The sequence below is a fragment of the Phyllostomus discolor genome, chromosome 12 (assembly GCF_004126475.2).
Source record: "Phyllostomus discolor isolate MPI-MPIP mPhyDis1 chromosome 12, mPhyDis1.pri.v3, whole genome shotgun sequence".
In the NCBI taxonomy this organism is placed as follows: domain Eukaryota; kingdom Metazoa; phylum Chordata; class Mammalia; order Chiroptera; family Phyllostomidae; genus Phyllostomus; species Phyllostomus discolor.
The window spans coordinates 27,554,051-27,576,412 of NC_040914.2; positions in this window are offsets into that span (position 1 = coordinate 27,554,051).

Here is a 22,362-nt window from a genome sequence, read left to right on the forward strand (position 1 = left end):
TGTCCCTTGCTCTAGGAGACAAGTCAGTAAAAAAGTTTCTGCGTGAAATACCTGAGATTTTCCTACCTACGTTCTCTTCTAGGACTTTAATGGTGTCATGTTTTATATTTAAGTCTTTTATCCACCTTGAATCTATTTTTGTATAAGGTGTAAGTTGGTACTCGAGTTTCATTTTTTTGCACGTAGCTGTCCAGTTCTCACAACACCATTTGTTGAAGAGGCTATTTTTATTCCATTTTATGTTGCTGCTTCCTTTGTCAAATATTAATTGACCATAGAGGCTTGGGTTTATTTCTGGGCTCTCTGTTCTGTTCCATTGGTCCATGTGCCTGTTTTTATGCCAGTACCAGGCAGTTTTGATTACAGTGGCCTTGTAGTATAGTTTAGTGTCAGGTATTGTGATCCCTTCTACTTTACTCTTCTTTCTCAAAATTGCAGCAGCTATTCAGTGTCGTTTATGCTTCCATATAAATTTTTGAAGTGTTTGTTCTATGTCTGTGAAATATGCCATTGGTGCTTTAATAGGTATTGCATTGAATGTGTAAATTGCTTTTGGTAGTATGGACATTTTGATGATATTAATTCTTCCAATCCATGAACACGGTATATGTTTCCATTTGTTTGTGTCTTTCTTGATTTCTCTCCTCAGTGTTATGTAGTTTTCTGAATACAGGTCTTTTACTTCTTTGGTTAGGTTTATTCCTAGGTATTTTATTTTTCTTTTTGCTATTTCAAATGGTATTTTTTTCTTGATTTCTGCTTCTGCTGTTTCATTGTTGGTGTACAGAAATGCCTTTGATTTCTGGATATTGACTTTGTATCCTGCTGTTTTGCCAAATTCATTTATTAGGTCAAGCAGTTTTTTGGTGGAGTCTATAGGATATTCTATGTACACTATCATGTCATCTGCAAACAGTGACAGTTTTGTTTCCTCCTTTCCGATTTGGATGCCTTTTATTTCTTTTCCTTGTCTGATTGCTGTGGCTAAAACTTCCAGTACTATATTGAATAGAAGTGGTGAAAGTGGACAGCCTTGTCTTCTTCCTGTTCTTAGTGGAAAAGATTTTAATTTTTGCCCATTGAGTATAATGTTGGCTGTTGGTTTCTCATACATGGCCTTTATTATGTTCAGGAATGCTCCCTCTATTCCCACTTTACTGAGTGTTTTTATCATAAATGGGTGCTGTACCTTATCAAATGCTTTTTCTGCATCTATTGATATGATCATGTGGTTTTTGTCTTTGCTTTTGTTTATGTGATGTATTACATTTACTGATTTGCGAATATTGTACCATCCTTGCATACCTGGAATGAATCCCACTTGGTCATGGTGTATGATCTTCTTAATGTACTGTTGGATGCGGTTTGCCAGTATCTTGTTGAGAATTTTAGTGTCAATGTTCATCAGCGATATTGGCCTGTAGTTTTCTTTCTTTGTTGTGTCTTTATCTGGTTTTGGAATTAGGATGATGTTGGCCTCATAAAAAGAGTTTGGGAGTCTTCCATCTTTTTGGATTTTTTGGAATAGTCTGTGAAGGATAGGGGTTAGCTCTTCCTTAAATGCTTTGTAGAATTCTCCTGTGAAACCATCTGGTCCAGGGCTTCTGTGTGTCAGGAGTTTTTTGATTACTGTTTCCATTTCTCTTGCTGTTACTGGTCTGTTCAGGGTTTCTGCTTCTTCTTCACTGAGTTTTGGAAGATTATATTTTTCTAGAAATTTGTTCATTTCACCCAGGTTTTCAAATTTCTTGGCATACAGTTCTTTGTAGTAATTTCTTACAATGCTTTGTATTTATGTGGTATCAGTTGTAGTCTCTCTTCTCATTTCTGATTGTGTTTCTTTGGGTCTTCTCTCTTTTTTTCTTGATAAGTCTGCTTAAAGGCTTATCAATTTTGTTTATCTTTTCAAAGAACCAGCTCCTGGATTCATTGATCCTTAGAATTGTGCTTTTAGTCTCTATGTCATTTAATTCTGCTCTGATCTTGGTTATTTCCTTCCTTCTACTTGCTCTGGGATGTCTTTGTTGTTGGTCCTCGAGTTCTTGTAGACATAGGGTTAGGTTGTTTGTTTGAAATGTTACTATCCTTTTTAGGTATGCCTGTGTCACTATGAACTTCCCTCTCAGGAGTGCCTTAGCTGTGTCCCATAAGTTTTGAGTGGTTGTGAGTTCATTTTCATTTGTTTTCAGAACCCTTTTGATTTCTTCCCTAATTTCATGCTTGACCCATTCATTGTTTAATAGCATGTTATTTAATCTCCATGATTTTGAGTGTTTGGGGTTTTTTTCCTTGGGGTTGATTTCTAGTCTCAGTCCCTTGTGATCTGAGAAAATGCTTTGTATGATTTCAATTTTCTTGAATTTGTTGAGGCTTGTTTTGAGTGCTATCATGTGGTCTATTTTTTAAATATTCCATGTACATTTGAAAAGAATGTCTATTTAGCTTCTTAGAAATAGAGGGCCCTGTATATATCAGTTAAGTCCATTTCATCTAGGGCATTGTTCAAAGCCTCAATATCTTTGTTGATATTTTGTTTGGAACATCTGTTCATTTTTGACAGTGGGCTGTTAAATCCCCCACTATAATTGTGTTGCTGTCAATGTCTTTTTTGAAGTCCTCTAAGATTTTCTTTATGTATTTGGGTGCTCCTATGTTGGGTGCATATATATTTATAATGTTTATGTTTTCTTGGTGATTTCTTCCCTTGAGTATTATGAAGTGACCTTCTGGGTCTCTCTTTATGGCCCTTTTCTGGAAGTCTATTTTGTCTGATACAAGTATTGCTACCCCAACATTTTTTTTCCTGTCCATTTGCTTGGAAAATCTATTTCCAGCCCTTCACTTTCAGCCTGTGCAGGTCTTTTAACCTGAGGTGGGTCTCTTGTAGGCAGCATATGTGTGGGTCATGTTTTCTTTTCCATTCAGTTATTCTATGCCTTTTGATTGGAGCATTTAATCCATTTCTGTTTAAGGTTATTATTGATAGGTACTTATTCATTGCCATTTATGTATCTACCTATGTTCCTCCCTCTCTCTCTCTCTCTCACTTCCTTCCTTTCCTTAAAGCAGTCCCTTTAGCATCTTTTGCAGAGCAGGTTTGGGGAGGTGTATTCTTTTAGGCTTCTTTGGTCTGGGAAACTTCTTATTTGACCTTCTATCTTGATTGAGAGCCTTGCTGGGTAAACTAGCCTTGGTTGCAGACCTCTGGTTCTCATTACTTGGAATATTTCTTGCCATTCTCTTCTGGATTGGAGTGTTTCCATTGAGAAGTCAGCTGCCTTATTGGGGCTCCCTTGTACGTTACTTCCTGTTTCTCCATGGCTGTCTTTAAGATTCTCTCTTTGTCTTGAAATTTTGCCATTTTAATTATGATGTGTCTTGAGATGGGCCTCTTTGGGTTTCTCTTGATTAGGACTCTCTGTGTTTCCTGGATTTGTGTGACTTTTTCTCTCCTGAAATTAGGGAAGTCTTCCATCATTACTTTTTCAAATAGGTATTCTATCCCTTGCTATTCTTCTCCTTCCGGTATCCCTATTATATGGATATTATTACGTTTCATATTGTCTTGCATTTCTCTTAATCCCTCTTAATTTTTTCTGAGCCTCTTTTCCTTTTCTTGTCCTTTCTGTTTTTTTTTTCTACTTTGTTCTCCAATTCGCTGATCCGATCTTCTGCTTCATCAATCCTGCTTTTCATTCCTTCTACTGTGTTCTTCATTTCAGAAATTGTATTCTTCATTTCCTCTTGGCCCTTGTTGATAGTTTGTATTTCCTTTTTCATGTTGATATACTTTGCAGTGAGTTTGTTGTAGCTTCCCTGTAGTTTCTGGTAGCTTATTGTGAGCTCATTGAGCTTCCTAACAATCATTCTTTTCAACTCAATATCTGATAGTTGAGTTGCCTCTATTTCATTTAGCATTCTTTCTGAGGCTTCCTCCTTCCCCTTCATTTGGGGATTGTTTCTTTGTCTTCTCATTGTTCCTGAGACCCTTCTTATTAGCCTCTGTTTCTTAAATTGATCTGTTTTGGTTCCCTGGGCTTATGGTGTGAATTTCTGTCATAGAATAGCTGTGAGATCCAGTGGTGCAGTCTCCTTTGGGCATCCTGGTGTTCACAGCTTCCCCCTACTCTTTTTTGTGATCAGTTGGAGGAATAAGGCAAAATGGTTTAAGACAGCAAGAGAGTATTCTATGATATTTATGATAGCAGCCAGTAGAGAAGAGATAAGAGATCCTTTTACTATGCATAGTTTTAACCATGATCTTCCACCCCACTAACCACATTTTAGAAAGGATGGAAAGAAGATAAGACCCTTATTGGCGAGGAAAAAAATTGTGATTTGGATCTATAAAGCAGTGAGGCTGTGGGAGGTCAGATTATGAGGAAGGGTGGGAGTAAAGAATAGTAAATAGGAGTAGTGTGTAAGAGAATAGAGTTAACCACTACAGTAATAGCGTTTGGGAAACCATGAAGTGGGCTGAAATCTGGGAGGGGTGTTCTGCAGTACTTACAATTGTATGGAATAGGTCTTATTTACAGTAATAATAGAGCAACAATCATATGGCAGAATCTATGAGATCTAGATAACAAGAATAGGGAGTATAGAACCGTGAGTGGTGTACTAATGGAACACAAATGAAGGACAGTAAATTACCAATACACTATGAATGACTTAACAGAGAAAACCTATCAAACGATACAGTATAGCTAGCCAAGCAAAGAAGACTATACAGAAAGAAGAGGGATACCAAAATACCATTAAAATAAAAAATGTAAGAATAATGAAAAAAAGATAATACAAATTTGCAGTAAGTTGCAGGTTCAAAAAAAAGAAAAGGCAAAAAAGCAGAAGATGGGATGAAAGAGACATAAATTTGGAAAGGAAGGAATAACACTAGGATGAAAGAAGAGAAACATAAGCAATTGAGAGATATAAAAATAATAAGAATTAAAAAATAGAAAGTTACTTAAAAAAGATAAAAGATAATTTGTTGTTGTTTGTTAAGATAAATTAAACAAACAACAACAGAAACAAAAAAACAAACCAACAAATAAACAAACCTCTTGTTGGTTTCTAACTGGCCAAACTAGTTTTGTAACCGGAAAAGACACCAGTGTTCAGGCTGCCTGTCACTACCAAATTCAATAAGCAATGACAGTGATTGAATCTTTTATAGGCCCTTTATTCAGATGGCTGGCGATCCGAGAAGATGGCGGGTTCATACCCTAACAAACCATCTCCCTCTTTTTTTCCTGGCCAGATCTTTTATAAGGGGATTAGGGGAGGGCAAACAATGTGTCAATGAAAGCCTTTGAAATACAACAGTTGCCTCCAAGGGGGAAGGGTAGTCGCTTGCTTCTTCCTGGTACAGAAGTCTCCAGATGAGGTAATCCCCAGTCAGTGACCCAGGAGGTCAACTGACTGGGGATTTAGGTGCTTAAAATTTAGGCACCAGGATTAGCTTGGTGGGTTATCTGTAGTTGCTGAAACAAAAACTTAACATACACATTACTTGCTAGATTTATGACTATTTACCTTAAGTTAAATTTTCCCAAGTCTTAAACCCCTATCATTCCCCACCATTAGTATTAAACTATCTCATTTCTATGAGATCAGCTTTCTATGGAAGTATTCACTTTGTTGCCATGCCTGTTGCTGGACACTGGATTGTTCAGCGGGGGTTTTAGGAACACACAAAACTATGGACTTACATAAGGGGGCAGACTATATACAACAACAAGCTATGATACTGAAGAAAATGACAAGGATGGAAAACAATAAAAGCTTCTCGAAGACCAGATATGCTGGGCAGCCAGGAGGTCAGGCCAGACCAATCAATGCCAAAGAATCCCTCTCCATGCTTTATATTAGACACCACATCATTTATTTGCTTTACTTTATGGTCTATAAGCTGTGAGGTATCAGTTAGGTTAAAACAGCAGAGTCCCTTAAATTTCTCACATCCATGATTATGTCTTAAAAGAAGGTAGTCTATAGCTGTACGATTTTCCAGTACTGCTACTCTGACTTGTCCTAATTCTTGACTAATGGCACTGATAGCTTGAGAGGTAGTATTTAAGGCTTTCACCATAGCGCAGGCTAACCGGCTTATTTCTATATTTAAATAAGTTACCATGTTTGGCATCACAAATATAGTTAAAGACACGTATTCAGCCGGGCTACAATACAGCGGGCCGCATCAGTGTAAATCACTGATGCAATCAGGTGCAAGAGAGATATCCCGTCGAACCCGGGTTAAGTGGGGCTTCTGAGGCATAAACACCATCAGTTTTCCCAGAGAGCACGGTCCCCCAGAGCTGTTTGCTGGAACATAAGAATAGACTGTCATTCCACAAATCAGAAACCATCCTGTTGGCAGCTTAACATGAGCAGAAGCATAAGATACATCAGTAGTAGTGGCACAATTCATTTTTACACCTGCTGAGAGCACAATACAGTTTTTAGTGCAGTAGACAAAAATTACACATTCCCTAGCTGGGGCTACATTAGCGGCCTTCAATGAAAACATCTCCCTGTCTTTTATATTTACCATCGGTCCCCAATTATAAATGTCGGAGTAGGTCATTCTCTTTTCAATATGCTTAAACATAGTATAGTTTCTAAGGCTTTCTAAAGGGGCACAGATGCCTATAAGACATGAAGTGAAAGTCTGTTCTACATAAGTTCCTCCTGCAAGGCAAAAGTCAGAAATATTCAGGACATTTTTTTGCCAAGTATACCCAGATGTTTTCATCCCGTTTGAGTGGAATAAGTTGTCCATAACAAGGGGTCAAAGAGGAGTAATGAAGAGAACATAAGTCACTGTATTTCAAAGATGACTTTCAGATCTTCTTCCTGTCCTTTCTTTATTCTGGTGTGATGAATCCAGGGTTTTATCCCTGCCAACTTCACTGCAGTTGGGGTGGTGAGGAGTATATCCCAAGGTCCAGTCCGCTTTTCTTCTAGTTGATTTTCTGGGGATCCAGTCCTCCAAATCTTGAGCAGCACCTTATCTCCTGATGCAGGAACAAATGCAGTGGACCTATGGGAGAGAAGTCCCTAATACAGGCAAAGTTATTCATCACAGCTAAGGTCTGATTTAAATATTGCACATATTTTTTTCTTACCCTCAGATTTTTATCTCTATACATATCTTTCACCCCAATTGTGACCTGAAATGGCTATCTGTACACAATTTTATAGGGACTCAACTGAATCCCACTTCGAGGAGCCACCTTTACCCTGAGCAGGGCAATAAGTAAAGCTTGATCCCAATGAAGATGAGCTTTTGACACTTTGGCTATATTTTTCTTCAAGGTGTGGTTCATCTTTTCTACTTTTCCAGAAGCCTGGGGTCTCCATGCTGTATGGAGTCTCCACCTAATTCCTAGGATTTTACTAACCTTCTGTGTGGTTTGTGAAACAAAAGCAGGTCCGTTATTGCTCTGAATGCTGTCAGGGAGACCAAAGCAAGGGATTATTCCCTCTAATAATGCTTTTACTACTTCTGAAGATTTCTCTGTTCTAGTGGGATAGGCTTCTACCCATCCTGAAAAGGTGTCCGCAAAGGTTAACAAATATTTCCACCCTTGGAGCTTTGGCATCTGGGTAAAGTTTATTTGCCAGTCCTCAAATGGGCACTGTCCTTAATATTGCTTTTTTCCTTTCTTTTGGTGGGGTTCTGTTTTGGGGTTGTTCTTTTGGCATACAACACATCTAGCAGTTGTTTTTCTTATTGCTTTAGAAATTTCAGAACCTGTGAACCACAGTTGACATAGGTGGTTGATGAGTCTTTTCCACAATGCGTGGTCTCGTGCAAATGCTTTATGACTGGCTCTACTAAATGTTCAGGAAAACAGTATAGCTTCTTTCTTATTCTTTTCTATTGGCTATCAGGGCCTTCTTCATTAAAACTCCATTTCTTAACTTTTCTAAGTCTGCAGTCAAATATTCAGGGTCAAATTTTGACAAGTCTAGAACAAGTACTAATGACATTATAAATATTTCTTTAGCAGCCTCTTTTGTTGCCCATTCAGCCAGATTGTTTTCTTTAGCCACTTCAGTTCCCTCTCTTTGATGCCCCAGACAGTGCATGACTGCCACCTGTAAGGGTGCCTGGACAGCCTTTAATAACTTTAGAATTTCGGCTGCATGCTTAATTTCCTTTTTATTGAAGGTTAACAGGTTTTTTTTTTTTGATGGAACCATGTGCATGCAAAATCAAAAAGCTTACCTTGAGTTGATACACACATTTACTCTCTTTCCATGAGACAATTTCAGCACCCTTGTCAATGCAGCCAGTTTAGCCTTCTGGGCAGAGGTTTCTGGCAGCAAGGCCTTGGCCTCCACTATTCCTTGAAGAGTCACAACTGCATATCCAGCTTTTCTGCTTCCTTTGTTTATATAACTGCTTCCATCTGAGGCAGGAGATAGTCAGGAAGGAAGCTCCAGAGGCCCCCGCAGGGCTGAGGTAGAAAACATTTATACATGGCAAAGACCCGCTAAGGCGGGTTGTTCCTGTTTTCTGGGATAACTCTGAATCATAGAATGCACCTGCTCGCTACCCCTGATTCATTATAATATCATTATAATGAAATAATATTGTGGGACTCCCTTCTCCAGTAGCCAATCAAGAAAATGATGGGAAACCACACATGTGCGGTAGCTTTGAAATCCAACTCCTTGTACCTGCACAGGAAAAGCCCACCAAAGATTAGCAAGGGGGCTTCTGCCCTATAAGAATAGAATCCCCCAGCGCACGTGCCCCTTTTCTCTGCTCAGAGCTGGCCCACTCCCGTGTCCTGTGGAGTGTACTATCACTTAATAAATCTTCCCTCTTTCTTTATGCTATAAACTTTGTGTGTTCGGTTCAATTCTTTGTCCTCGATCACTAAGAACCTGGTTACCTGTGCACACCTGTGACAGTTTTTTGGCGAGCCAGCCTAGGAGAAGACACCGGAGTGGTAAGCCTTCTTTGCTGCTCTGACACCTGGGATGCCCTTTTCCGTTATCACCTATTCTGTTTCGGTGACTCTGATGTTCCGTGATGGAAGGTCGGCCGCTAATTTGCGGGCACAGGTCAGGCAGTTAAAAGCCACAGGGGCACCCGCCGCTTGAAGACTCCTGTGATAGGATAACTTGGATGCAGAACGGGGTTAGCCTTTGTCCCCGCCAGGTACAAGAAAATGTCCGCACAACGGTCAGGCACACTATGGAAAGCACAAAACACTGCCCCACCCTGCGGCCACTCCCCCAATAGGCATAGTCGGACCTTCCATGCAGGATATCAGTCACCACCTCACCTGTGCTATGACTTCCTTTTGCAGTCTCCTCATCAGGCCCACAGATAGTCTTTTATGCTTTTCCTCCCCAACTGACTTCTGGTCTTTATACCTTAACTCATACCCCACTTGCCTTTTATGTATGAAGGGCTCCTGCTGTCTTTGTACTAGGATATCTACCTTGGGGTCATTGACAGGCTAGCGCTAAGTACAGTTGCAGGAACGAGCCATTCCCATCTTTGCCACGTGTATACTATCATTGTAAGCAGCAACATCACTCAGAACCGCACAACAGGTGCCTGCTGGTCGCTGGTTACTAGAATGGCTGCGTAGAGCCACTCTTACCTAATTAATTGAATTTGGAATTCTAAGGTGGTTTACTTGTTCCTATAAGGGTATTTTAATTTCCCCTCTCAGTCCATTGTCCCTCTATGAGATCTGCCTCCAGTTTGAAGGGTAGTGTTTTAGACATCTCTTGAGGTCCCTTCTGCGAGACTTCAGACGCAGGTACAATTTCTTAAAGCTCTGGAAAATTACATAGAATATTTAAGGGTCTTCTTTGTGATCTGGAAAAGAGTCATTTTATAATAAGATCATCTTGGTGCTTCTCTGAATGGTTTACAGGGCCAGAAATTATTTTTCTAGTAACACACTTCCTTTGCCCCAGATCTTAAAGCTTACAGGAAAATGAGGGTCCCCATAGATGAAGAATAAAGAAATGGAAATGTACTAGGGCCACAAGGGTAGAGTCTGGGATTGTCGGGATTATAGGCAATTGCTCAAGAATGCAGGACTGGTTCCTTCCCAATAGTTAGAGACAAAAGTAGACTGTGGTGATTCTCTCAAGTCTTTTAGATTTCTGTCGGCCGACACTCACTAGGATTTCTTTCGCCAGAGACGTCTGGTAGTTCGGTGGGATCCCAGGGGATGCCCTGTGGCCCACTAGGAAGCTCCTGAGGCAAGAAAAGGGGGACGCCTCTCGATTGCAAGGGAGTATCTCTCTCACTAGAATCTCTTTCACCAGAGACGTCTGGTAGTTCGCTGGGATCCCAGGGGACGCCCATGGCCCACTAGGAATCTCCTAAGGGCAGCAAAGAGAGGGACGCCTCTAGTCTGCAAAGGAGAATCTTTGTGTTTCTTTTCCTTCTCTCTTAGAATCACCGCAGTCGAGATGGGAACTACATCTTCCATCCCTTCCAAATCACCATTGGGTTGCATTCTTAGCAACTGGGATAAATTTGACCCAAAAAAATTTAAAAAAGAAGAGATTAGTTTTCTTTTGTAACACAGTTTGGCCCCAATATAAATTAGGGGATGGAGAAATATGCCCTGAGAATAGGAGCAAAAATTATAATACTATCCTACAGCTAGATCTATTCTGCCGGAGGGAAGGCAAATGGTCTGAAGTTCCTTACGTGCAGGCATTTATGGCGCTGTACCGAGATCCCTCATTTTGCTCCAGCCCCACCCTGACAAAACCTACAGGCCCAAGTGTTGATCAATTAGAAGATACTCTCCTTAGCTCCCCACCTGTCTCTCAAGGGAGATTAAGGGAACCCCAGAGTTCTGGAGTCTCTGCCCCTACCTTAGAGTAAGCAACCTCTCCACCACCTTATGCTATAAACAACCTAAAGCCACCAGCTGAGGAAAAACCCAGCCCTGCAGGACATACTAGAAGTGGCGCTTCTTATCTCCCTACCACTCCTGCACTCCTACCCTTGAGGGAGGTAGCAGGCCCTGAAGGTGCTATAAGGGTACAAGTGCCATTCTCTATAACTGATTTACAACAATGTAAAGACAGGCTTGGGAGTTTTTCAGAGGATCCTTCACGTTTCACTAATTTCCAGACTCTTACTCTAGCATTTAGTATGTCGTGGAGGGATTTGTACATAATTCTGACCACCTGCTGTTCCCCAGACGAGAAACAGTGAATCTGGGAGGAGGCCCGTAAGTATGCAGATCAGCTGCATACCCAGAACCCTGGCACTAACCAGCCAGCTGCCCAAGCTGTCCCGGACCAGGAACCTGACTGGAGATATAATACTCAGGCAGGGATCCGGAGTAGGGATGCAATGATAGATTGCTTACTGGCAGGAATGAGAAACTGCATCAAGAAACCTGTGAATTATGAAAAGGTTAGGGAAATCTTTCAGGGCAAGGAAGAGAACCCAGCTCTCTTCAGAAACAGACTAGTAGAAGCCTTCCAAAAATATATGAACTTGGACCCTTCATCCCCAGAGGGTCGAATCTTGATAGGACAGCATTTTATAATTCAATCTGCCCCTGATATTCACAGGAAGCTTCAGAAATTACAAATGGGCCCGCAGACCCCCTTAGATCAGCTCATGGATACAGCCTTTTCAGTCTTTAATAATAGGGATTTGGAGGAAAGAAAACAGGGAAAGAAGGAAAGGGAGAAGCAAGCAGAGCTCCTTGCACTAGCCTTTAGTAGTGCCATTGGCGGAAACCAGCCCCATCAGGGGAGCTCGGGGAGACCTCAAAAGAATCAGGGGCAAAAGGATCAGACCTGTTATAAGTGCAAGCACCCTGGACACTGGTCAAAGAACTGCACTCAGCCACCTCCGAGGCCCTGTCCTCTATGCAAGAACTTCAGTTCTGATCCCTGGCACTGGAAGGTAGACTGCCCCCGTTCCCATAGTGGAAAGGGGTCATCTCCCAAGGCCATGGCTACTCTTGAGGACTGAAGGTGCCCGGGGAACAGGTCGGGCCCAGGGAATACTCATATTCCCATCTCTACCGAGGAGCCCCGGGTAACTCTAGATGTGGCAGGTAAGAAAATCAACTTTCTTGTTGATACAGGGGCCACTTACTCTGTCCTTAACTCTTACTCTGGACCTCTTTCCTCCAAATCAACTAAAGTAATGGGGGTCGAAGGAAATCCTAAGGCATATTTCTATACATTCCCTATCACTTGCCAATTTGAGAGTCGAATATTCAAACACTCCTTTTTAATTGTTCCTCAGTGCCCTATTCCTCTGTTAGGCCGGGACCTTTTAGCTCAGATGGGAACCATCTTTTTGTTCCCTGAAGTGCCATTTGAGTTAAGTAAGGTGATGATAATCAGTAGTGTTCGAAATCAGGAAGAAATCCCAAGTTCAGTTCTGGATGCAGTAAACCCACTAGTTTGGGAGTCAGGAATTCCTGGAAGAGCAAAGACTGCATTACCGGTTAAAATCCAGTTAAAACCCAGGTCAGATTACCCTCACAGGAAGCAGTATCCTATTAAACAAGAAGCTTTGGAGGGGTTACAGCCCATCATAACTAAATTTATACAGCATGGGCTCATAGTCCCTTGTCAGTCTCCTTGCAACACTCCCATCTTACCAGTGATGAAACCTACAGGAGAATACAGGCTAGTCCAGGATCTAAGGTTAGTCAATGAAGCAGTAGTCCCTTTACATCCAATAGTAGCTAACCCTTACACCTTGCTCTCGCAGATACTAGATGATGCTCAGTGGTATTCAGTAATAGATTTGAAAGATGCCTTCTTCTGCATCCCTTTGCATCCTGACTCTCAGTATTTATTTGCTTTTGAGTGGACTGATCCAAAGACGATGATACATCAGCAATATACTTGGACTATATTGCCACAAGGGTTTAGGGACAGTCCCCATCTCTTTGCTAGGGTATTAGAAAAGGATCTTAGAGATTTACAGCTACAAGGAGGGGCCATTTTACACTATGTAGATGACATACTAATCTGCAGCCCCTCCAAGGAGGCTTCTGATCAAAATACCATCCAGACTCTGAATTTCCTAGCTGAAAGAGGATATCGGGTATCAAAGAAAAAGGCTCAGATTACCAAACAAAAAGTAAATTACTTAGGGTATATTTTGACTCCTGGATGTAGGCAATTATCACAGGAGAGAATTAAAGCGATTACTGAATTAACTCCACCTGCTACTAAACAGCAGCTTTGCTCCTTCTTAGGAATGGCAGGATTCTGTAGGATTTGGATCCCCAACTTTGGGCTAATCGCCAAACCTCTGTATGAAGCCATTAAGGGGCCAGACACTGAACCCATTATATGGGAAAAAGAATGTGATCAGGCTTTTAATAAAATCAAGCAGGCTCTAGTCAAAGCCCCAGCCTTAGGCATCCCCAACTTAAGTAAGCCTTTCTCTCTATACATAGCAGAGAAGCAAGGGATAGCTTTAGGGGTCTTAGTCCAACGACTAGGGAATGAACCTCAACCAGTTGCATATTTCTCAAAAAAACTGGACACTGTAGCAGCTGGGTGGCCTCCATGTCTAAGAGCAGTTGCAGCCACAGCCATGCTAACCGAGGAAGCTAGTAAACTAATTCTCAGGCAGAAGTTAGAAGTCTTAACTCCACATCAGGTACAAGGGGTGTTAGAAATGAAAGGGTACCTCTGGCTAACAGGAAATAGACTGACCAAATATCAGGCCCTTCTTCTAGACAATCCTGAAGTAACTATAAAGACCTGTAACACCCTAAACCCAGCCTCCTTAATGCCTACAGAATCGTCCCCAGATTTGATCCATTCCTGCTCAGACGTTATTAGTCTTACTCAGTCGAGCAGGACTGACTTATTAGACCAGCCCTTAGAAAACCCTGATGATGAGTGGTTCACTGATGGGAGCAGCTTTGTACAGAATGGGCAGCGAAAAGCAGGATATGCAGTAGTTAGTTTATATAACACCATTGAGGCACAGCCGCTTCCACCCTCAACCTCGGCCCAAAAGGCTGAAATTATAGCCCTTACCCGAGCCCTCATCCTAGGACAAGGAAGAAGGGTCAATATCTATACAGACTCCAAATATGCCTTCCTTGTTCTGCATGCTCATGCCGCCATATGGAAAGAAAGAGGGCTCCTCACCGCTAAGAATTCCCCTATTAAACATGGACCAGAAATCTTAAATTTATTGGAAGCAGTTAGGCTCCCTAAGCAAGTGGCAGTTATGCATTGCAAAGGCCACCAAAAGGATATGTCCCATATCTCTCAGGGAAATAGGAAAGCAGACCAAGAAGCAAAGAAAGCAACGCTAGGGACTGATAGACAAATGGCTTTATTCCCCCCTGTAAATGTCTCAGATATCAAGCCCAACTATACATCTGAGGAAATATCTTGGGCTTTGGAGCAAGGAGGTGTCCATGAAGGACCCTGGATATATATTGGCCAGAAGCTCTTCCTTCCTCAAGCCTCCCAGTGGAAGTTCTTAAAGGCTTTGCATGACTCCTTCCACCTTGGAAGGGATGCTACAATGACAATGGTTAACAAATTATTCATAGGTAGGGGAATAGCTACTACCATAAAGAATATTTGCCAGGCTTGTACTCTTTGTGCCTATAACAACCCTGGGCAAAAGCCATCCCTGCCCCCACTGATAGAACCTATTCAGCGAAGAGGGATCTATCCTGGAGAGGACTGGCAGATTGATTTTACCAAAATGCCTCCTTGTAAAGGATACAAATACTTACTAGTCCTGGTAGATACCTTTACTGGATGGATTGAGGCCTTTCCGATAAGGACAGAGAAGGCCACAGAAGTAGTAAAGGCTCTCCTAAAGGAAATAATACCCAGGTTTGGTCTTCCACAATCCCTACAAAGTGATAATGGGCCATCCTTCACTTCTAAGATCACTCAAGCAGTTTCTGAAGCTCTAGGCATAAAATATTATCTTCACTCTGCTTGGAGACCACAGTCCTCTGGAAAGGTAGAATGAGCAAATCAAACTTTAAAAAGGACATTAGCGAAACTTTGCCAAGAAACTTCTGAAAACTGGTCTAAGTTACTACCTATAGCCCTCATGAGACTTAGGGGCTCCCCTAAGACCAATACTAAACTCAGTCCATTTGAAATGTTGTATGCCCGGTCCTTTTTAACTCTAGATCTGATATTTGATACAAAAACCCATCAAGCAATTAAGTATATAATAAACTTCGGACAAGTGCAGAAAGCTTTACAGGAATATGGAAATAAAGTTTTACCAGCCCCAAAAGGGAATTTTCAAACAGCCATATCTCCGGGAGACTGGGTACTCCTTTAAACCTGGAAGGAGGGATCACCAGCAGACCAACTCAACCCTAAATGGAAAGGGCCTTACCAGGTAGCCCTGAGTACACCTATGGCTGCGAAACTCTTAGGGGTCGATAGTTGGGTTCATATTTCCAGGGTAAAACTAGCCCCCACGGATCCCAGTCTGACTCAGGACCAGCTGGAGACCCAAAGCCCAGACTATACCTGCGAGCCACTGGAGGACCTCAGGTTTCTGTTCAAAAGGAGGAAGCCCTAAAAAGATAAGTAATAACCAATAACAGTTCACTAAGATCACCATTGTTCTGGATAGTTGCACTTCTTGAAAACTTCCTATTCATACTGGTCCTCTGCTTCATATAAAGGCGTGCTCACTTCCTTCTGGGTGGAATCATATCTGGGTGGATTGTCTAAAATGAAAATGTCTTTGTTGTTTCTATTAACCATTCTCTACTCGCCTGCACCCTGTATAATGGAATGGGATGAAAATTTTCTAGTGAACGCTTCTCGGACCTTAGCAGCAGGAGAAAACCTGGCCCAATGTTGTATATGTCATCCTAACCCGGAAACTCCTTCCAGATATAATACTCATATAAAAGCCTACCCAATAGCTAATGAATCCTTAATCAGTGCTTTGAATTCCTCTGCCAATTACATGCGTTCCTCTTTTTCTTTAAGAGTCAGATGGGAGTGAAATCCTCCTTTGTGTTTCTGTATGACTCCACTAGAATTGAAGCCATTTAATTACTCCAGCACCTCTCTTAAGTGCAACAGTACAATGGGATGTACCCCATGTTATAATAATACTCATACAAGGGCCATTGACCCATTTCAAGCCCTGGCTTCTCTTTCAAGTTCCAGCTTTCTAGAGAATCTTTCTGAGGAAGAAATTTTCAAACCATTAAATTGGTCACATATAGTATGCTACCCAAATTATGATTCTAACTGTATTCCTAATAGTACCCATTGTTGCTTTGACAAAACTCACAATGCAGATACAAACGATACTTCCAAATGTGTTACTTGGAAATTAAACCAATCTCTTCAACGAGTATTAGCAAAATTTCTACCACCTCCTGCAGCGGGGAAAGATCAGAGAAATAACTTAGGCCCTTTTAAGGACTGCCTTTCCCCCTTGCCATATGTTCTCCTTAACAAATATAACTCCACTAATGCCACAGTTATTGCAGCACCCCCGGGGCTCGTCTGGCTATGTGGGACTCCCAATAACTGGCTAACGGATCATTCAGAATTTCAAGAAGCTATTGCTTATACTCATCTCAGCAACTCTAAACATGGGGGTGACTGTACCTTAGGGACCTTGGCACCCCAAGACCTTACCATTATAAATATAACCATGGGTCCTGGGAGTCCATCTCTCAGCAGAAAAAAACGAGCTTTTGGTCTAGTAGTGGCTGGAGCTGCTGCTACTATAGCCACTGCAGCCCCCTGGGGAGGCTTCGCCTATCATGAGGCCACTCTAAGGGAACTCACTAAGATTATAGAAGAAATCTCCAAAGATACTGCTGGTACTCTAGCTGGACTCTCAAGATCAGTAGACTCATTGGCAAATGTAGTCATGGATAACCGCCTTGCCCTTGACTATCTGCTAGCAGAACAAGGAGGGGTATGTGCTGTTATCAATAAAACCTGCTGCACCTATGTAAATAACTCTGGAATGATCGAAACTAACATAAGGAAAATTTATAAACAGGCAGAATGGCTACATAAGTATAACCAACAGGGCCAAGGGATTAAGGAAGCCCTGACCTCCTGGTTCCCTGGCTTAACATGGTTATTACCCTTCTTAGGGCCCTTAATGACACTGCTGGTTTTACTACTTTTAGGGCCTTGCTTATTTAATTTACTTGTTAAATTTGTTTCTTCTAGACTTAAGCAGTTCCATGTCAAACTGATGACATTCCAAGGTTTCCAACCAATCCCTGAGAACGATGTCGAAGCTGACCAACATACAGCATCTGCGGTGGCCTCAGGAATTCCTCTTCAACCTCTAGATAGAATAGGGTGAGAGTTCCATGGTTCTCAATAAGCAGGGTCTACTGTCCAATCTAAGCCTGAAGCAGCTATGGAAGACGGATCTTCATCCTTCAACAACCCCAAAAAGATTTTTGAGAACCATGTCTCTCAGGGGGAAGTTGAGGCAGGAGATAGTCAGGAAGGAAGCTCCAGAGGCCCCCGCAGGGCTGAGGTAGAAAACATCTATACATGGCAAAGACCCCCTAAGACGGGTTGTTCCTGTTTTCTGGGATAACTCTGAATCATAGAATGCACCTGCTCGCTACCCCTGATTCATTATAATATCATTATAATGAAATAACATTGTGGGACTCCCTTCTCCAGTAGCCAATCAAGAAAATGATGGGAAACCACACATGCGCGGTAGCTTTGAAATCCAACTCCTTGTACCTGCGCAGGAAAAGCCCACCAAAGATTAGCAAGGGGGCTTCTGCCCTATAAGAATAGAATCCCCCAGCGCACATGCCCCTTTTCTCTGCTCAGAGCTGGCCCACTCCCGTGTCCTGTGGAGTGTACTATCACTTAATAAATCTTCCCTCTTTCTTTATGCTATAAACTTTGTGTGTTCGGTTCAATTCTTTGTCCTCGATCACTAAGAACCTGGTTACCTGTGCACACCTGTGACACATCTGTACAGATAGTCCAGTCTGCTTCTTCTACAGGATGGTTCTGTAAATTAATTTTGCTAGAATATACTTCATCAGTTATTTCAGCACAGTTATATATTAGTGCAACCGAGTCAGGGTCTGGGAGAAAAAGGCAAGGATTACTTTACTTACAGTTTTGAGGGAGACATTGTGATTGTCGAGAAGAAAGGGCTTTGTACCTGCCCATTCTTTCAGCAGTCAGCCACATATTTCCCTTTTGCTCCAGCAGGCTCAACACTTGCTTCGACACATAACTGGCATAGGCTGCCCCAAGGCAAACTTTTTCAGTTTTCTCCAAGAGCTCGCAGGTGGTTGCCACTGTCAAGCAGGCTGGCCACCCCAAGACAGTGTGATTTAATATCCTTGACAATTATGCGATGGATTGCAAATGCCACCAAGCATTTGGGTGAGGAATTTTAGGGCAACTCCCTGTTTCTCACACACATATCATTGAAAGGGCTCCAGGAGGCTTGAAAGCCCCAAGGCTGGTGCTGAAGCCAGGTGCACTTTCAGAGACTCAAAAGCCTGAGTGCGCTCCATTGTCCACTCTAAAGGGCTATATTCTGGTTCCTTTAGAGCCTCACACAGTGGATTAGCAGTGAGCCCAAAGCTTGGAATTCAAATGCAGCAGTCACTTGCCATCCTCAGGAATCTCCTTAACTGTTTCTTAGTGTTGGGAGGAGTTCTCTGCGGACTTTTGTTGCACGGCTTGCACTTACTCAGACTTTCTGTTCAGGGATGCCTTTCCCATTCCCTCAAGGAGGCATCTCTTATAATGCTTTAAGAGAGAAAGGCCATTCCCTTAAGGGTCCCAGTTGGGCTCAGTTATAGGTATTGCCCTGGGAAGGCCCAGAGCCCCATCTGGATTTCCTTGGTGTAACCTCCGAGCCTCTTCATTTGCCTTATCTAACACCAGCCTCTGCTCATGCCCCTTACTGAAGCAAAGAATTCAATAAGGTTCCTATGTCTGCCCAATTGAGATGATAAGTGGCAAAAAAAAAAAAAAAAACTGGCGCGATCAAATCAGTCATTGTAGCAGGGTTATGTCCATAAGAAGGGTTTGAGCTTTTCCAGTTGAACAGATCCAATGTACAAAACAGAGTATGTGCCAGATAACATCTAGCAGATTGGCCTTCTGGCCTTACTCTCACAGAAAAAAGTCTTCAAAAAGGATATTGCCCTGCCCCGGTAGGGGCTTTTCCTCCACTGAATCTGGTTTCTTGACCGATTCAAGATAGCAATGCCAGTTCAGAGGCACTTTTTCCATTTCACTCACAGGAGTGGATCCCCTGGGGCTGCAGGAACTCTGACCAGCCTGCAGCAGTTTTAATACCTAGATCTTCCTGGCCCCTCTCCTCTGACCTATCTTTCATATGTAAATTTCCTTTTCTCTGAGCTATTAACTGACTTTCCTCTCTTTCCTTTTTAACTCTGCATGCATCTTTATCATGTAAACACTTCTAGGTAAGGCAATTTGTTCTACCCTGATTTTGACAAAACAACTTTAGTTACAGTATAATACAGTAATTTAAAGACCCATTCCGTGACCAACACTCTCCTGAGTCTAAATTATACAGGACACAAACAGAACAGTACTACAACAAAACAACATACACCTCCAATATACGCTCATACGTCGATTAATTTACCAGAACCCACCCCAGTGGGCTGTTTTTCCGGAACGGAGGGTCCTCCCCGCCTTTACCAGATGGAACTCCACGGAATTCCAAACAGACACCCCTTTCGGGATCAGAACAGATGTCCTTTCGGACCACACGGAGCTCCAAACAGACGGTACCCCAACAGAACAGATAACTTAAGTTGTGACCCGGGATTTCAACCTGAACCAGAAAGTGCAACGATTCAATCCAGTGTGATGCACAACGAGAGGTGCTGGGAACAAGGGGTGAGAATCCCCAAGTGAAATCACTTGGCAGCTGCTTGGGATTCTCTGACTCCAAGCCCCCAGGGCCCCTCAGTCCAGGCAGCCAATAGGACTCCCCGCCAAACACCCAAACTTACCTGAGAGTCCCAAAGTCTGTCCCAGGACAGAGTCGCCAAAATATGTGACCGGAAAAGACACCGGTGTTCGGGCTGCCTGTCACTACCAAATCCAATAAGCAATGACAGTGATTGAATCTTTTATAGGCGCTTTATTCAGATGGCAGGCGATCAAAGAAGATGTCCGGTTCATACCCTAACAAACCATCTCCCTCTTTCTTTCCTGGACAGAACTTTTATAAGGGGGTTGGGGGAGGGCAAACAAGATATCAGGGAAAGCCTTTGAAATTCAACAGTTGCCTCCAAGGGGGAAGGGTAGTCCCTTGCTTCTTCCTGGTACAGAAGTCTGGATGAGGTAATCCCCAGTCAGTGACCCAGGAGGTCAACTGCTTAAAATTTAGGCACCAGGATGGGCGTTATCTGTAGTTGCTGAAACAAAAACTTAACATACACATTACTTGCTAGATTTATGACTATTTACCTTAAGTTAAATTTTCCCAAGTCTTAAACCCCTATCAGTTTTTCTGGTCTTGCTGGCTTCAGCAGGCTGAGGGGTGATTGGAATGTTTTTCACCCTTTCCAATCAGCACTCAGTCAGTCTCTGGTTTACTGTCCCCAGGGCTAGCTGCGCGCTCTCCCCAGACCTGGTGTGATGCCTCTCCACAGGGCCTTGGGTATGGGTCAGGGCGCTCCCAAGCACTCTCTCCAGAACTCACTGCTACAGGCTCCCGGGCTCCAGGGCCCCGCAGACCACCCACATCTTTTCTGGGTTCACAGTGTAAGCTCCGAGAATCCCAAGGGGGCATGACTTCACAGTGTAAGCCCCGGGGTCCAGAAGGGGTGCACACTTCACAGTGTAAGCTCCCTATCTCTGGGTTGGGTGTGTGGCCACACGGCCAGGGCGCCCTTAATCACGCAGGCTGGGGTGAGGCAGGAGATAGTCAGGAAGGAAGCTCCAGAGGCCCCCGCAGGGCTGAGGTAGAAAACCTCTAATACATGACAAAGACCCCCTAAGACGGGTTGTTCCTGTTTACTGGGATAACTCTGAATCATAGAATGCGCCTGCGCGCTACCCCTGATTCATTATAATATCATTATAATGAAATAACATCGTGGGACTCCCTTCTCCAGTAGCCAATCAAGAAAATCATAGGAAACCACACATGCGCAGTAGCTTTGAAATCCAACTCCTTGTACCTGCGCAGGAAAAGCCCGCCAAAGATGAGCAAGGGGGCTTCTGCCCTATAAGAATAGAATCCCCCAGCCCACGTGCCCTCTCTTTTTCTCTGCTCAGAGCTGGCCCACTCCTGTGTCCTGTGGAGTGTACTATCACTTAATAAATCTTCCCTCTTTCTTTATGCTATAAACTTTGTGTGTTCGGTTCAATTCTTTGTCCTCGATCACTAAGAACCTGGTTACCTGTGCCCACCTGTGACAGGGGCACTCATTGTTCCCAGGGCTATGTGTGGGTGCTCACAGCCCCTGTGTGATTGTCTCTCAGTCCTCCCTGCTCCCCTCTCTGTGCCTTCACACAAGTCCTACCCGCCCCCGCACCCTGCTGCTCAATTCTTATTTGGTCAAGAAGGGAGCAGTTGACCCAGATCTCTCCTGAGTGCCCTGAAGGAGACCCGGGAGCACTGGGCCTGGGGCCTGCAGCCTCCCTTGTCCCCACGCTGATCTGTGGGCCCTTATTATCCTGAGGCAGTCTCCATACTGTCTGGTTTTTCAATGTCCGCTATAATTTTTCATCTCCTATTTTCATAAATGTTGTGATATTGTTGGCCCCTTGCTCTCTTCCTGCGCAGATCGGCCAGATTCTCTACCGTGCAAAGGGGGAAGGGAAATACAGCCCCTCCTGCCACGTCACCATCTTCTTCTCCCAAATCTTTATTTTAAGTTACAATACAATTGACGCACAACCTCCTGTAAGTGTAAGGTGTCCAGGATGTTTATTTCATGGACTTGAATTCATTCATGTGCCGCCTAACAGTGGTGATCCACCCTGAGAAAGGTGTGGTTGTGTGATGCTGTGGTTGTGCAAACAGCAGAAAGGCACTCACACCTGGATGGTCTCCCTCCTGCTCACCTACACTGCAGGGCTCAGCCTATTACTTCTGGGCTACAAGCCTCCATAGCACGTTGTTGTACAAAACAACATGTACAATAAATCAAAACAAGACACAATGAGGCCATCAAGAGCCTCGATAAACACATGTGTGAGGCTGCTGCAGCCATAACAAAGAATACTTTTCTACTATAAGCCTTTAAAAAAAACTATCACCCAAGGACATGTTAATTTATTTGAGAGAAAGAGAGTGTGTGTATGAGAGAGAGAGAGAAAGTCAATATTCCAACCCTAGGCACTCAGACCAGGGAT